The sequence below is a fragment of the Oryctolagus cuniculus genome, chromosome 15 (genome assembly GCF_051225735.1).
Source record: "Oryctolagus cuniculus isolate XC-2025 breed Fujian yellow rabbit chromosome 15, ASM5122573v1, whole genome shotgun sequence".
Taxonomy (NCBI): domain Eukaryota; kingdom Metazoa; phylum Chordata; class Mammalia; order Lagomorpha; family Leporidae; genus Oryctolagus; species Oryctolagus cuniculus.
In genome coordinates, this window is record NC_142881.1 from 47,197,050 (window position 1) to 47,214,414 (window position 17,365).

General features: G+C 37.4%; 1 protein-coding gene across 4 annotated transcripts in view; it reads right to left on the reverse strand.

Annotated features, from left to right (window-relative positions):
• Window positions 1-17,365, reverse strand: part of PCDH15 (protocadherin related 15) — a 1,661,037-nt gene that overhangs the window by 883,240 nt on the left and 760,432 nt on the right. The window contains exon 1 of one of the 4 annotated variants that reach the window (XM_089314073.1): window positions 4,316-4,616. The exons of the other annotated variants lie outside the window; for them this stretch is intronic. The gene's annotated coding sequence lies outside the window, so the exon portion shown is untranslated. Of the gene's footprint in view, window positions 1-4,315; window positions 4,617-17,365 lie in introns of those variants that run through there. 4 annotated transcript variants of the gene reach the window in all.

The window sequence follows — 17,365 nt, forward strand, 5'->3', positions numbered from 1 at the left end:
TTTACCGGGACATTCCTTGATTTTGGTCTTGTACAAGGGTACTTCATGTATATGAATCAAATTATAAAATCACTCAATATAGGCAGAAATTTATCTTTCTACCTTCCTCTCTCGTCCCCTTTCTTCCTTCTGTCTACCACGATCTCTCTTTCTCCTTCTCATCCTCTTTCTCTATTCTTTTCTCAATGAGTATTTCAGTTTCCTTCTCCACTTCCTTTATCTTTTTGTGTGTTTTTCATTAGTTCTCTTTGTCTCTCTGGGTCTTTATTTCTCTATTTCCTCATGTCACTATCTTTGTGTCTTTCCCTGAGGTGTGTCTCTGTTGGAGTCTCTCCGTGTCTTCTCTGGGTCTCTATCTGTCTCTTGGACAGAGATGTGAGGTTCCAAAGAAACAGCCACCTCTCATCCAGCTTTAATGACCCTTCTCAGGATTCTAGTGGCATGCTGCAAAGTTGAAGAAATCAGTTCCTTAAGTGAGAAAGCAAAAAGGAAAGTCACTGTCCTTGGATAAACAATTTGCATTTCCATAAGGATTCAGTGATGCAGAAGCAGAAAAGGCTCATTCTGACACCTCTGTGAGAACAACAGAAAGAGCATTCATTAGCTGGCCTCGCTTTGAATGATGCACTTCATTGCACACACCGCTATCCTCCCCCTGCAGGAAACCGTGCTTAATTCTGTCTGAAACCCGCCCTTTCACTAAGCATTGGAGTGAATGACTTTTCCAAGTAATAAGCACTACACATCTGCCATGGCCTGAGAATGCTTATACTCTAAATGCCACACAGAAAGCCACACCTCCTGTCCATTTCTTAGCCCTGAAGGAGCACAATCAACAAGCTTTGGGTTTTTCCATTTACCAGTCTGAAGGAGAGAAGTGCTTTGTTTTCTTCAGTGTCTTGAAATAATGACTATTTGGCTTTTTACATTTATAGCCTCAATAGCTATGATCTGATATTTAAGGTTCAGTGCAGCCTTTAAACAACTTGTGAGATAAAAGCAAATTTGTCCATTACAGGGCACAGGTGGAAACTTTCACTCCTTAGGGTGGAAATTATTTTCTTGCTGTTATCATTCACACACACACACACACACACACACACACACAATCTTCTTGAAAAATAATGGCTGGAAGAATAAAATAATTCATGGTATTTTACATAATTTAGTAATTGACAAGTTTCTTGTTAATTTTCATGGTTGATCTGCACAAAAACTCAGGCTGAGTCTTAAAATGAGGACACTCAGGATAAACATTTAGAGAATGTGCTGAGGTTTCCAAGGAGAGTAACTGCTGTTCTTGGGCCAGTATCTGAGATTACCATGCTCCTTACATTACTTGTGTGTGTGTGTGTGTGTGTGTGTGCATGTCACCATTTTACTCATTAGTGGGTGACTCGCTGTCAGGCTGAGATCACATCATTTGCTTTCAAACCTGACTGTTTCATTTTTACATTACAGGTGATGATTCTACTTTTAAGGCCACACTATTCATACTCACATTTAAAATTACCTCCTTCCCCCTCTCCCATCCACATGGGAAACTAAGTCACAGTTATGATTATAGTTTCTGGGTATATTCTCTGTCTTGTCACCCATTTCAATCTAGATGAGTCTAGTATTCAACTTAAAGCTATGCATTAATTTAATTTCTAAAACTCTACCAAGAAGAAATAATCTTGCCATAATCTACTTGCAGTACGCCTTTTTTTTCTCACCCAAAATTGACTGTGAACACTAATGAATCCCCACATTTCTTCCCAGTATATATGAGCATGAGACTAATATATTACACCCCTTAGGTCATTGTGAGCTTTAAATCCACAATTTGTCATTTTATAAAGTGATAACAAGTAAAAATCCTATGAAAAAAGGATACATAGCTACATACAAACAAACTTTTAGTTAAGAGTAACAAAAACAGTTTGGAAAGTCACCTCTGTCAAGCAAAAACATATTTTTTAAAACATAATTATATAGTCTCATTTTCCATGTGACAAAATGGTATACCAGTGGTCCCAGTAATAACAACTCATATCCAAAAGGAAATAAAAAAACATGATTAACACCAAAATCTACTCCATGGAGAGTCTCAAGTAAAATTGAACTTTTAGATGACAAATATACAAACTCCATCAAGAAGAAATGTGGGCTGTTTGTTTTGATGACTTATGCCAAACTGAGTTTATTCATACATTGAGATCCTGAGTGGAACTTAAAACAATGTATTTCTGCCCAGTGTTAGGGTTACAATAAAAGTTAAATACAGAGAAGAGGCATCTGTAATGGAAAAAAAGTTGAGATGACAGCTTATTTAGGAAAGAAGTTTCACATCATTTTAGATTATGAGGGTAAAAATCAAAGTTCCTACGTCTGAAATTGTACCTGTACACATGATGGTAGCATACTCATCTACACTCACACACATTTAGAGAATTTAGATTTTTGTTTTACTTTCTACTATTGTTAGAATGGATTATTATTTTTCCAGGGAGTAAAATCCCACATGATCAGGTGATAACAGAAAGGAATCAATAATTACTCAAGATATATTTGCTTGACATACATCTGATGTGTGTACTAATTTCTAATTTAGGATGTATGCCAAATTATTAGGGAATTTTTGCAGATAATAAAATAATTTATATCTGTCTGCTATTAAAGTTGGATGATAAAAAGACACAATGAATACATGGCAAAATTTAGTGAAAAGACAAAAAAAAACTGCACTGGCATTGAACTCTGAAGCATTTTTAAAAAGAATGATGCTGTTTTGTAAAACTAATTTTATAGTTCAAAAATTTATCCTATCAAACAATATTAGTGAATATATTACAGTATTGCAAATCTAGAAAATGATTTATTCAAAGCTCTTCATAAATAATATTCAAAACAACCATATCATTTTCTAGAGAACCAAGTAACACTTAAGTAGCACAAACTCTGACTTGCTCAGTTTCTTGATGGTTAAAGTTTAGGGGTAGTTTTTGTGTCAAAGTTATGTGGATTACATTCACTACACAGTACATCATTGCAACAGCTGAGAGGTGAGGAGGTCGCCACTCCGTGGAATTGGGCACCCATTAAATCGCACTTTTATTTCATAGTAGAATGCGTCTACCAGTCAAGGGGATCAAGTTGCTGAAACTTGAAGATGCCCACGTACAGATAAATGCACTGACTCACACTTAGCTGTACCTTAAACAAACTAAAGAAGCACACAGTAGCAGCAACTTACTGTAAAAAATAAGTTCACGTGAACATATATAAAAAAGCTGCCTAATGCTGTGTAAACTTTGGGAAGCACTCCACTATGCATAACATATGCCTCTTTTATAAATTATTTGCTGCTCTAATGTTAAGCAACACAATAACTTAAGTATTTGGTTACTAGGTTTGACAATTGGGTCTTTATGAAAGCAAGTGAGGATGAGTTGGAGTTAACCTTACCTGGGGCCATCATATTATATTCCAATTATCAAAGTCCTTTTGCATACATTCTACAACCTCATCAAATCGAGGACCATCTGTGCACACACAGATACCCATTTGAGTATCAGTAGACGGAGCCTCTAACTTCTTAGTTAGGTCCTTATAGCTACTAAGGTATGTTTTTAAGGCAAGGATTCTACCACAAAGTGGAAAACATATTTTCTAATATTAATTTTTGGATTTCAAGAATAAAGTTAACCTAGGCTCAAATTTGAAGAAGCTAACATTTGCAGATACCTGTAAAAAGGGATACATATTCTAATGTACCAAATAATCTATAATAAAAACATAAAAGTTAGTCTATACTATGATACAACAAGAAACACAATACTGTTCATTGTGATACTCGTTTAGCTGCTTTAACTTTCCTACCAACTATAACCTCTAGCAACTACTACATGTAAACCAAACATCAGTATTTGCACACACAAAACGAAAACATAGCCCATTGATCCTGATGCCTTTTTTCTATATTTTATCAGGACGGTTAAGTGGAGAAAGTGGTTGAAGATTGCATTTCCTTTAAATGACAAACCAGATAAAACTATAATTCAAAAGCATGTGTCTTTGTAACAATTACATTAATATCTCAAGAAAATTACAACAGCACACAGTAATCAGGAAGAATAAGAAGTGGTAGGTTCACACTTCCAGCAAATAATTACTTGTACATTATAACTACTCTTTGAGCAAACATCACAGAAAGTGCTATCATGACGGAGATGCATTGTACTGAAACAAGGTCTTAACTTTCTCTGCAGTTCACTGCTATCTTAAATTTGAAGGAATAAGAAAACAGAGGGGGATACGAACAAGAACTTACTTGCAGATTAAAGTTTCATCTTTAGCCGATGTAAGATTATGCAGCAAGTTTTCTTGCCAAGACTGTCTCTTGCACATCCCTTTCAAAACAACCAATGCTCATTTTATTCCAAGACGATTCACTTACACGTTACACCTCTTGCTTCTATGAGGCATTGATATCCACTCGTATCAGAAAAAAAATACTACTAGAGATTTAAAAAGCACAATAAAACGAAACACCTCAACATATTAACTCAGAATGCATACCATCATTCTCCACGTTCTGAGATGTATGCCAACAGCTTTAGTTATCACAAGCAACTAACTCTAAGCTGCTAGCAGGAATCTGCCTGCCCTCTATCTGTCGCTGTTAGCTCAGCAGTTGATTCACTGGCACGGAAGCAACAGCAATTAGCTATCCTGCTTCTCACAGCACACAGAGGAGAGAGCTGAGCGTGCTAAACCACACAGTGACTGGTGAGCTCTTCACACTAATTAGTAGCAGGTGCTACAGCCCCAAACGACAACTTGATGTCCCACTGATCATCGGTAGAGGCTGCCTGATTGTACTCTTTCCTTTCAGTGGTGATTCTCTGTTCTCTTTTGTCTGGTTATTTTTACTTTTACATCACCAGTACTCGGAAGTTCAGCAGCTTGTAGTCAACAGCAATATTCCTGATAAGTCAGAATAATCCCTTAGGCTCCTTTTCTCTCTGTCTCTCTACTCTCTCTTTCATAAAATCTACTCTCTTATGTCAAGTCCTCTACCTGACTTCTGCATAAAGAAACTTCGCACATTCTTTAGAAACCCAAAGTAGACTTTTAAGGTTTTTATGAACACATTCGATGCATATGGGGGTAACATGGAGAAACACACTGTAAGCATGTTTCTTAAACATGCCTATCACAAAATTGCATTGATGGGCATGCAAACTAGTAGAAAAGTTCTTCTGTTATCTAAATTAGGGATAGATTCCTTAAGGAATCTGCCCTGGCTAGTATTTATTAAAGTCCATGTCACAGGGGCCAGCACTGTTAGGTAGCAGATAAAGCTGCTGCCTACAGTGCCAGTGTCCCAAAGGGGCACTGGTTTGAGTCCTGGCTGCTCCACTTCCCATCCAGCTCTCTGCTATGGTCTGGGAAAACAGGGGAAGATGACCCAAGTCCTTGGACCCCTGCAACTGTGTAGTAGACCTGGAAGAAGCTCCTTACTCCTAGTTTCAGATTGGCCCAGCACTGGATGTTGTAGCCATCTGGGGAATGAACCAGAGGATGGAAGAATCTCTCTCTTTCTCTCTCTCTCTGCCTCGCCTTCTCTCTCTGTGTAACTCTGCCTTTCAAATAAATAAGTAAATCTTTTCTTTAAAAAAGTCCATGTCATGTTTTACCCACGATTTACCTGAACTTCTGAGAAGGAAGGATCCATAAATGAAAATAATGCCAGAATATATTACAGTAGTGGTGTGGCAGAGCAAATATCCAGAGGCTGGCAGGAAATAACACAGTGCAGACCATTACAGAAAAAACACCCCAGAGCACCTGCCTTCTTCATGAACAAGGTAGATTATTTAACATAAAGATACCGTTATTCTATTTAAGAAAAAATAAAAATAAATAGTGTTGAAAGTTTCCATGTTTAATGCATATATTTGCATGGGAATAACATCATTTTTAAAGATTTATTTATTCATTTGAGAGGCAGAGTTATAGACAGAGAGATGGGCAGGGAGAAAGAGAGAGACAAAAAGAGAGAGCAAGATCTTCCATCCCCTGGCTTACTCTCCACACGGCCGCAATGGCTGGAGCTGGGCCAATCTGAAGCCAGGAACCAGGAGATTCATTCAGGTTTCCCAGTTGGGTACAGGGGTCCGAGCACGTGGGCCATCTTCTACTACTTTTCCCAAGCCATTAGCATGAAGCTGGACTGGAAGTGAGGCAGCTAGGACTCCAATCAGTGCTCACATGGGGTGCAGATGCTGCAGATATTGGCTTAACTCACTGCGCCACAGCCCTGGTGCCTAAGATTTGTCCTTTTAATATTAGTGTGTTGAGGCTAAGTACTAACCATGCAATCTATAAAAATCACAAAAAAACAAATCAAATAAACTGCTACATTTCTAAAATCAAAAGGTATTCAAATATATTCATATACCTAGGAACTGGACATATCATAATGACTTACGGATTAATGGTGATTATTATTGCAGTGACAGAATGGTAGATTTGCACTCCAATGATCTTTTAATAAACATGTTTCTCAATTTCTTTTAACTGTAAATTTTCTGTCATTCGTTTATCCTCCCCAAAATAGCCATTTGAATACGTTCAATAGGTATATATTTTCACTTGCATGTATTGATATAAAATGTGCATGTATTGCTTAAAGCAAAGGACAAAAATATATAGTGAAATATTTTTATAAAACACATATTCTTACATTTTACAGAATATAACAGAAGCACATAATGCTCTAGTCTTATGCCAAAACTTGGCTACATTTTATATACAGCTGTGAAGATTATGATAAACATTTGTGTTCTTTCCAGTTCATCTGTGCATTGGTATTTAATGAACATTAAAAAGCAAATAGCAAGTCAAAGACACAAACTTTATTTTCTGTATTTTTTTTTTGGAATCTTGACGAGTTGATAATAAGTTTATACACAGAATTTGCTAATAACGCAAGTCTACTTCTTTTGTTGCTGTTTACTCCATGGACTAGCCCTGGCAAATTTATATACTAACTAAAAAGGATATTTCTCATGGGCTTTCAAGTCCAGTCTCTGGTAGGGAGCATTTCAATGTATCTGATTAAAGTACAGCAAAGTAAAACCAACTCATACATTATTCTCAACTATATCTCATTGCTAAAGCAAGACATAAGAGGATTTTGCCCAACCTTCTAGAAGGAAGACCCAGTCCTTATGTCAATAGGAACTGCACAGTAAAGGGGAGTATGGAAGATATTTTTTTTTTAACTCAGATTAAAGCTTTACTGAACAAAAGCTTCTGCAGTATTATCAAAATAGCCTCGCTCATTACATGCAGTATCTCACTGAGTTGCCTGAGATCAAGCCATTCTAGACTTGTTATTTTCAGCAGTCATTTAGTGTTAAGATTCAAACTGTTACAACCACACATTAAGAACTCAACCAGGAACCTGGGGGCTGGGAAATCAGTTTCACACCAACAAGTCTGCCATGATTTCATGTTGAACAACATTATTTTTTTGAATTATGAATGCCTTTATTGTCAGGATTCAAGGTAGACATAGTTGTTTCTAGTCAGTAATATCTGCATGCAATTTTATTTTAATTTTATTATGTCGAGGACTTGTCTGTGCTACTGTGACAGCTCAAGGGATAAGGAACTATATAATCTCAATACTGCTTAGCTCTGTTGATGCTGAGCCTTTGCACAGGCAGACTGCTATTTTACAAGAGCAATTTTGGGATATAAAAGTTTAAGAGTAATGCCAAAGCAACAACTAAGTTAATAAAATTACAATTGTATTATGTAGAAATAAAATGTGAAATAGTAAAATATGTGAAAAATATGTGAAAATTTTTAACTATTCAGATAATCTTTTAACATATAATTATTTTTCTTCTGAATATTTATTCATGGTTTATTCTGAATATTTTGTTTATTTGAAATACGTGATTTATTTATTTGAAAGACCATATGATGGAGAAAGAGGGAGAGAAGGAGACATGCACGCATGCACACACACACACACAGACATCTTCCATTTTCTGGTTAGCTTACTGAATGTCAGCAACAGCCAGGACTGAACCAGGCTGAAGCCAGGAGACAGGCACTGCATTGGAGTCCACTAATTGGATGGCAGGGACCTTTGGGCCATCATCTGATTCCTCCCTTGTGCATTGGCAGAAGCTGAGTCAGAAGTGGAGCCAGGACCCACTATCAGGCACTGTTATGGGATGCGAGCATCCCAAGCTGTGGCTTCACCCACTGGCCATAATACCCACCTCTGAAATTTGATTCTTAAACTGTATCAAATATGGAGTGAGAAATGCAACTTTATGTATATCTTCTGGGCTTTCAAATACAGGAATTATTTTTAAACTTGAATGAGATTAGAAATTAGAAATATATATATATGAAATTATTTGAGTATTTTATATAATCTAAAATCTTTCACACAAAGAAATACAACTGAAAAGAAGTACACTTAATGATCACAGTATGATACAAAAAAAAGCATGGCATTTTTAGAACTATCTATTTCATACTTGCCTTTGGGATACTTTTTTTCCACACAGTCAGAAATTTAGACTTCACAAAATAGTCTATTAGATTAAACTGAAACTTAAAGCAAAATGACTTCTGCTATCTCTTAGCCATTACAGTTCTAATATTCAGAATGTGTTAGTATTTTATTATCACATAACAAGTCACCACAAATCGAGGAAGTTGTCAGAACTTTCATTCATTATTTCAAACTTGCGTGGGTCAGAGATCCAGGTCAGGATCCCACAAAGCTGTAATCAAAGTGTTGATTGAACCAACTTCTCTTCTAGGGGCTGTTGCCAAGGTCATTGAGAATGTTTGGTAGAAATCCTTTGCTTGTGACTGTGTGATTAAGGGCCCTGGCTAGACTTCTTTCGGCTTTAGACTAGATGTTTCCTCCACACATTAGAAACTGATCACACTTCCTGTGCCTCATAACCCTCTTCATAGGCAGTTTCTAAAAGAGTTGCTTGCTTTCAAGGCTACTAGAAGAAACTATAAGTACTAGCAAGGCAACATTTTACTTCTATCTTTTGACATCATTTTAGGATTGCTATCACATCACCTTTGTCACATTCTTGTGACTGTAAACAAGTTATGGTTTCCACCCTGGCTCAAGGGGAGTAGACTGTACAGGATGTAATACTAGTGGTTCTGATCATAAAGCCATCTTAGATTCTGCCTACCACACTAGATTAATTCTTAATGTATTTAATAGATTCATTTTTTTAAAAGACAGAATTACAGAAAGAGGTAGACAGAGAAAGAGGTCTTTCATCCGCTGGTTCATCCCAAGATGGCCACAGTGGCCGGAACTGTGCGGATCTGAAGCCAGGAGCCAGGAGCTTCTTCCAGGTATCCCACTTGGGTGCAGGGACCCAAGGACGTGGGCCATCTTCTACTGCTTTCTCAGGCCATAGCAGAGAGCGTGATTGGAAGAGGACCAGCCGGGTCTAGAATCCATGCCCACATGGGATGCCTGCGCTTCAGCTCAGGGCTTTAACCGGCTGCGCCACAGGGCCAGCCCCATAGATTAATTCTTAATGCAGTTAATAGATTCATTTAGACACCAACTTTGGTCTATTTATGCATAAATAATAACTTAATAAAGCAACTGAAGACCCTAAACAATAGAATCTTACTCTTCATATTCTTCATACATTTGAAGACCTTATAGAATTTTTTGTAGAAAATAATTATTTTATCAGAGGAAAAAAATGATAGAACACCCAAAAAGTAAAAGTACTTTGATACATTAATTAATGAAAATCTTTAAAATAAGAGAAGTTGAAAAAATGTTTTCAAAATAAACAAAAATAAAAAGCAAAAGAATCTCAATATCACCCTAAGCTGTGAGTAACAGATGTAGATTAGATGTTATTTGGGATAGTGCCTACTGTGGATTGTACCTTTTATGTAGATTGCTAAAGACTAGATTTTTTTTTTTTTGCTTTCATTAGTGGCTAAAATAAAACTTCAAGCTGGCTTGGTGTTGTCTGACTGCCTTTAATAGAAAATCCCAGAGAAGATTACCAAGATATCCTCTTAGATTTCTTTGGCCTAAAGCCTATTACAACACACAGGCTTGTTTACACTCATGCATACAGAATTTTTAGTATAAGAATGCACACATAAACATACACAAAAGTAATCCAACATGCATTAAATGATCTGGGTCATCTAATCCTTCAATAATTAAACCTAAACAACAGAGTAAAATCATTCTAGAAATCAACTTGATCATCAGCACTCTGCAGTGGAGCTTAAACAGAAGTTCTGGGCAACGTTCTTATGCTTCATAAAATGGCTTCAGTCATCTCTAATTCCAAAACCATGGTTTTAAATGTCTTTATATAAATTCTATCATTTTTAAGGGCTCAAGTCTCAGTAAATTTTAGCTGAACATTTTCTATGTCAGACACATTACATGTAGTTACCTAAATATTACTTTCATTGTGTTTAAATTATTTACCATTTACTTACAGAGAGAGAGAAAGAGAGAAAGAGAGAGGAAGGAAGGAAGGAAGGAAGGAAGGAAGGAAGGAAGGAAGGAAGGATCAATCTTTTGGTCTTTTGGTCTCTGTTCATTGCGCAAATGCCCACAACAGCCAAGGCTGGGCCAGGCAAGTAAAGAGCTGAGAACTGAATCTGGATCTCTCACATGTACACGAGGCCCCCAAGCATTGAATCATCATTACCTACTGCCTGCCAGGGGCTGCATTAGCAGGAAGCCGGTGTCAGAAGGGGAGCTGGAATTTCAGTTCAGGTACTCCAACACAGGATGCACATAAGTCAGGGTGCATTTCTATCCACTTTTCCCAATGTCCCCCTAAACCCTAATGGTAGTTTTAGATAAAGCAAGACAAATCAACAACTTGAACCAAGATAAATTACTCCTCTTATAGATATACTGCTTTCTCTTTGACATAATTTCAATCCATTCCAAAGAACAGAATTTGAGGAAACAGTTCTGAGCAAGTTTGTACATGAATTTTTTTTCCATCTTTCACTTCTTCCCTGTCTATTGTTCTCTCCTCCAAGCGCAGTCACTGATAATTCTTTTGAAGGAAAATTGGCACTCATGCCAAGCAGAGAGCACAGGTGCCAACAATTCCCAAACCAAAGCCCACATCCAGAGAGAAAAAACAGTCTGAGTCCCTTCAGAGCTTGGTGAGCCAGTGATTTGCATGGCAGTGCAGATGGAGATGAGTCAGCTAGGGGGTGTGGAATGAATGCAGTTGTTTCAGTCAATTGCCATGCATCCAGTAAGTCAAGAATCCAGGTGACTTCACCTTTTAACTCCTACTTCCAGCTTTTAGAGCTACCACCACTTAAAGGAAAATGGACAGAACAGTTCATTTATGTTTTAACAGTTGTTCCAATATCGCCAAAATGTATACATATTATTCCTTCACACTCATGTTCTGCTGGAGTGAAGGACTTTTAACTGCTTTATAGCTTCATTTAAAAGAGTTTCATAAATTCACGGCAACTGCAACACATAATTTGGAACAAGGCAATGTTCCACTCCAGGCTGAAAGTGATGTGACAGGATAATTCTTCAGTTAATGGAAACATGTAGATACGTAGAAGCAGCGATTTCAACTATGATACCTATGCCTGTAACTACATTCACGTTTCAATTTTCCCCCCATTTTTGTATCATTCACTATTCCCAGCTTGTAGTTAGAAGAGTTAAGTGCACACGATATCACTCACAGTGCCCCTTCCCCTACCGCAGTAACAGGTTTTTCAGTTATTAAATTACATGTAGAAGCCGAATTTACAACAGCCAGCATTGCAAAAAATAGAGTAGCAGTGGTAAGAGGTTGGTGTTCAACCAATTTTTCAACTTTCAGGATCTTTTTATATTGAATTTAACTCATAGGAGGAGAGAGGGAAGAACACACAGCCTGTTCCCCCCCACACACACTCCTCACATTAAGAAGGAATACTAACCCCGGCAATCTGAGAAACTGATTTTTCCTCCTGATTCTGCTGATAAAAACTGGTATCACTAAGGCTATAGTAGATAGTACATGTTATTCTGAGGGTGCGCGTTACATAGCACAAATGTGTGAATATTAGTTGCAAGTTATTTAACTAGAGTCTCTTGATCTGTCATGTTAGGCAAGCTGATAGATAATAGAATTTCCAGATTTCAGCAATCTTTTTTTTTTTTTTTTTTTTTTTTTTTTTTTTTTGACAGGCAGAGTTAGACAATGAGAGAGAAAGAGAGAGAGACAGAGAGGAAGGTCTTCCTTTTCCGTTGGTTCACTCCCCAAATGGCCGCTGCAGCCAGCACTGCGCCAATCTGAAGCCAGGAGCTCAGTGCTTCCTCCTGGCCTCCCATGTGGGTGCAGGGCCCAAGCACTTGAGCCATCCTCCACTGCCTTCCTGGGCCACAGCAGAGAGCTGGACCGGAAGAGGAACAACTGGGACAGAACCGATACCCCAACCGGGACTAGAACCCAGGCTGCCAGCTCCGCAGGCAGAGGGTTATCCTAGTGAGCCACGACGCCGGCCAGATTTCAGCAATCTTAATCCAGCCCTTAGATTTTATCAATATTCTCTGTTAATAATATCTTCCTAGACTTTGGTACTATTGAAATTTATAGGTGAAATGAATAAAGGGAGATAGAAAATGCAACCCTTTAACATCACTGATTTCCTCTGTAATTCCAACATACCCCTGACAGAATCAATGAACATTGTCAGTCCGAGGGAAGTTCAAAAATGGCATTCTGGAAAGCAATGAAATGTAAAAGGTAGTCAGTAATAAACTATATACATCAGCATGTTTCAATAAGATTATTATAAGAATCAAGTCTCCTGTAAATGTATATACTTATTAAACTTTGTATTTATATGGAATCATCATTTCCTTTTCAAAAGTCTCATCTTCTTTCAATCGATAAGCTATTTGAAGAAATAGCTTCATGCCTTTATTCTTTCCATACTGAGGGCCAACAACACATGATGAAATTTTAGGGACTAGGAACACAGTAGTAACAAAAGCTGGTAGTAACAAACTATGTCAAAGATGTTATTCCTCAAAATGAGTCCAAATCATTGAAAAGCGAAAGAAAAAGAAAGCAATTTGGTGGGCAAAAAATTGATGATATTGATGACATTGTCAGTTTGCTGAAGTCAGAAAATAACTTTGAATAGGTGAAATAGATTTAGATAATTTTCCAGTCCCCTCTGTTCTTAGACGTGTTACTGTAATCACTGGTGTTCGAAAGGCTGGAAAACACAGGTGTGGGGAAACAACTTTTATACTCAGAGCAGACAACTCTCTCAGTTTTAGTCTGATCAAACATTTAATATACTTTCTACTGAAAAGCAATGATTTTTGTTAGATGTTTTCTCAAACAATCTGTGTGTCTTTAAATAGCCCCAAGTTGCTTCCCTCAAAAAGTGAGCACTCAAGGCACCTCTACACAATTTTCAAAAATCAGTAATAAACACAGCCCTTCATTTCTTTCATTGTTACCCTTAGGGCCTCTTGTGACAACAAGAGCTGTATGCAATGCTCAGGCAAATAAGTCTAAGATTCTCAGTTTTTATCACAGAAGTCTTATTGCTAATGTGTTTTTTTTAAATACCTTATATATACTAGGAAACAGTTTGATTTCTTATCAAGAATTTTCCTTATCTAAGTCATAGAATGTCTGAAATATTCTGTCCTAATTGTGTGTCTTGCTAGTTGGGATATTTATTTATCAGATAAAAGCATTTTATATTTTCTTAAACATAGCATTTACAGACTTCCAATTCACATACTTGTTTAAAACTACTTGTTCATTAGGTGTCTTTATTTGAAAACACTAATACATACATACTGAACAAATGCCCTCTCTGACGATGTTTATATTATGGGATTCATATATTAAAATATATTTGTTGGACAACTGTGGCACAGCAGGGTAAGCTGCCGCCTGCCATGCCAGCATTTCTATGGGTATCGGCTTGAGTCCCAGCTGCTCCACTTCAGATCCAGCGCCCTGCTAATGGCCTGGGAAGGCAGTGGAGGATGACCCAAGTTCTTGGATCCTTGCACTCAGTGGGAGACCCAGAAGCTCCTGCCTCCTGGCTTCATCCTGGCCCAACTCCAGCTGTTGTGGCCATTTGAGGAATGAATCAGTAGATGGAGATTCTCTCTCTCTCTCTCTCTCTCTCTCACTCACTCACTGTCTTTCTCTGTAACTGTGCCTCTCAAATACATAAAATAAATCTTTAAAATTCAAAAAGGTTAAATAAGGGGTACTAGGTTATAGCCAGATGGAAAAAAAATTGTGTTCTATTGACAACATGGTGAAAATAGATAATTTTAACCTACGGTGCATTTGTCCCCCTCTTAATGAAATGAAAAACCTAGAAGATAGAATTTGGGGTTGTTTTCACTATAAAGAAATTTTAAATGCCTCAAAAGATAAATATATTTACCTTGATTAACATTAGATAACGTACACACATAGCAAACCATCATATAGCCATCCATACTTATGCACAATTTGTGTTTAATTGTTTAATAAGAATTTAAAAATGAAATATATTAGAAGAATTCATATGTTAACCACTTGGTTGGTGCCTCAGTTTCTTGTACTGGTCTAAACATTTTTATTTTATTTCACTCTAAAGTGAGTTAAACAACATAAATAAAAATAATCAGCACCTAGAGTGTACAATGAAAATGTTGAACTACTTGTATTAGTAAGTGGTTCCAAACTGAGCATATAGATGGAAGTTTTTTTTTAAAGTAAGAAATAAAATTATACGTATTTTTGGGATACTAGGTGATGTTTCAGAACATGCATACCTTATGTAATTTCTAATCAGGCTAAGGGGATAAATACATTTATCTTTTCAAACACTTAACATTTCTTTACCGTAAAATGATCCCAAATCATATCTTGTAAGATTTTTAATAGAGAAGTATATAGTGTGCTCTCGTTATCTATAGTCACCCTATTGTGCAATAGAATATCAGGACTTCTTCCTATCTAAAACCTAGTACCTGTTAATCAACACTTACCCATTTCTCCCTCTTCCCTTGTCTCCCCAGTCTCAGGTAGAGACTGTATTATATTTATGACCAAGGCTGGGCTAGGATGAAGACAGAAGCCTATAACTCCATATGGGTGTCCCAAGTGGGTGGCAGGGACCTAAGCATTTGGGCCATCTTCTGCTTCTTTACCAGGTATGTTAACAGGGAACTGGATCAGAAGCAGTGCAGCCAGGACTTGAGTGAGCACTCATATGAGATGTCAGTGTTGCAGGCAGCAGATTAACCCACTGTGCCACAATGCTGGCCCCTGGATTTAGTATTTTAGATTCCTCAAATAAGTGGGCTTATGTAGTGATTGGCCTTTTGCGTCTGACTCATTGCACTTACAAAACATGTTTTGTGTCCATCCATATTGCTATACATGCTAACAATTTGGGTAGTATATTTTCATGATGTTGTTTTTTCCAATCCATTAACATGGGATACCCTTCCATTTTTTTTGTATCCTCATCATTTTGTTTATATTTTCACAGATAGTAGATATTGTGATTATAATTTCAGTAGAAATAGAATTTGAATTTTCAATCTAACTGATTTAGCAGCAAAATATGTTGTGTGTCAGAAATGTAGGCTCATTATTTAGTGAATATAACTGACTAAAATAAGTAATGGATGGTCTTATATCTTAATGATTCACTGAAAATTTAGGAAAATATAAAAATACCATCACTATTCTTAATATGACTATAACTATGTAGAAAAAGACAATTAATATAAGAAAAAAAATATATGTGGCATTGCCTAAGTATGTATCGTCCACGTTGCAACTGTAGTTGCAAATTTGAAAGATTATTTTTTGGCTGGCGCCATGGCTCAATAGGCCAATCTCCCACCTGTGGTGCTGGCACCCTGGGTTCTAGTCCCGGTCGGGGCACCGGATTCTGTCCCGGTTGCCCCTCTTCCAGGCCAGCTCTCTGCTGTGGCCAGGGAGTGCAGTGGAGGATGGCCCAAGTGCTTGGGCCCTGCACCCGCATGGGAGACCAGAGGGGAGCACCTGGCTCCTGCCATCGGATCAGTGTGGTGCGCTGGCCACAGCACGCTGGCCGCTGCAGCCATTGGAGGGTGAACCAATGGCAAAAGGAAGACCTTTCTCTCTGTCTCTCTCTCTCACTGTCCACTCTGCCTGTCAAAAAAAAAAAAAAAAGTTTAAAAATGTTATGAGAATGATATTACAAAAGTGTCTACAAGATTCTCAAGTATCAAAAGAATAAATTTGTCTTCCAGATCCTGAAATTCAAAAATAATAACAGCTTAAAAATAAAAGGCATCTTAGAAAAAATAAAAACATTGTTCCTCCCAGCTACCACCATCTCCTTTCTCTTCTTAAATAGCAATGTCTTAAATATCAAACTCCAAGAAGGTTACTACTTCCTCCTACTATTTTGACACTTTCTGACAATTACTAAGATCATTTCAATGGTTCTCAGAGATATTTCAAATTCAAATATTCCATTTTCTTGTCTTTTCAACACTTTCTAGCATCCCTGACAATCCCTCCTATGGCAGTCTGTTTTCATATATTTCAGAAATCACATTCTCCTGATTTGTTGTTGTTATTGTTATTCTTTTTGTTTTTCCTTTGATGTGGCAGTTCATTCTTAGTTTGCTTTAGTGGATCCTTCTTTTTGCCAGTCCTTAAATTTTTAAAAATTTTAAAATAATTAAACACTAGATATTATTTTAATATTGTATATTTAACTTCATCTCTTTCTTTTTCTTAAAGATTTATTTATTTATTTGAAAGTCAGAGTTACACAGAGAGAGAAGTAAGGGGGGGAGAGAAAGAGAGAGAGAGTTCTTCCATCAGCTGGGTCACTCCCCAATTGACCGCAATCGCTGGAGCTTTGCTGATCCGAAGCCAGGAGCCAAGAGCGTCCTCTGGGTCTTCCCAAGTAGGTGCAGGGGCCCAAGTACTTGGGCCATCTCCTACTATGGCTTTCCCAGGCCATAACAGAGAGCTGGATAAGAAGTGAAGTAGCCAGGACTCAAATCTGCGTCTATATGGGATGCTGGCACCACAGGCAGCAGATTTACCAGCTAAACCACAGCACTGGGGCCAACCTCATCTCTTTCTGTTGGCTTTCATCAACTCTGATGACTGAATTTTCCAGAAAATTAGATGACTCTCAAGTTTTCAACTCTAGAGAACTCCATTCCTGTATACTTAATAATTTTGTTCATTAGAAAGTATCAGAAACTCAGAATAAATTTGTAATTCCCTTAATGCTCTCCATTCTCCCCTTA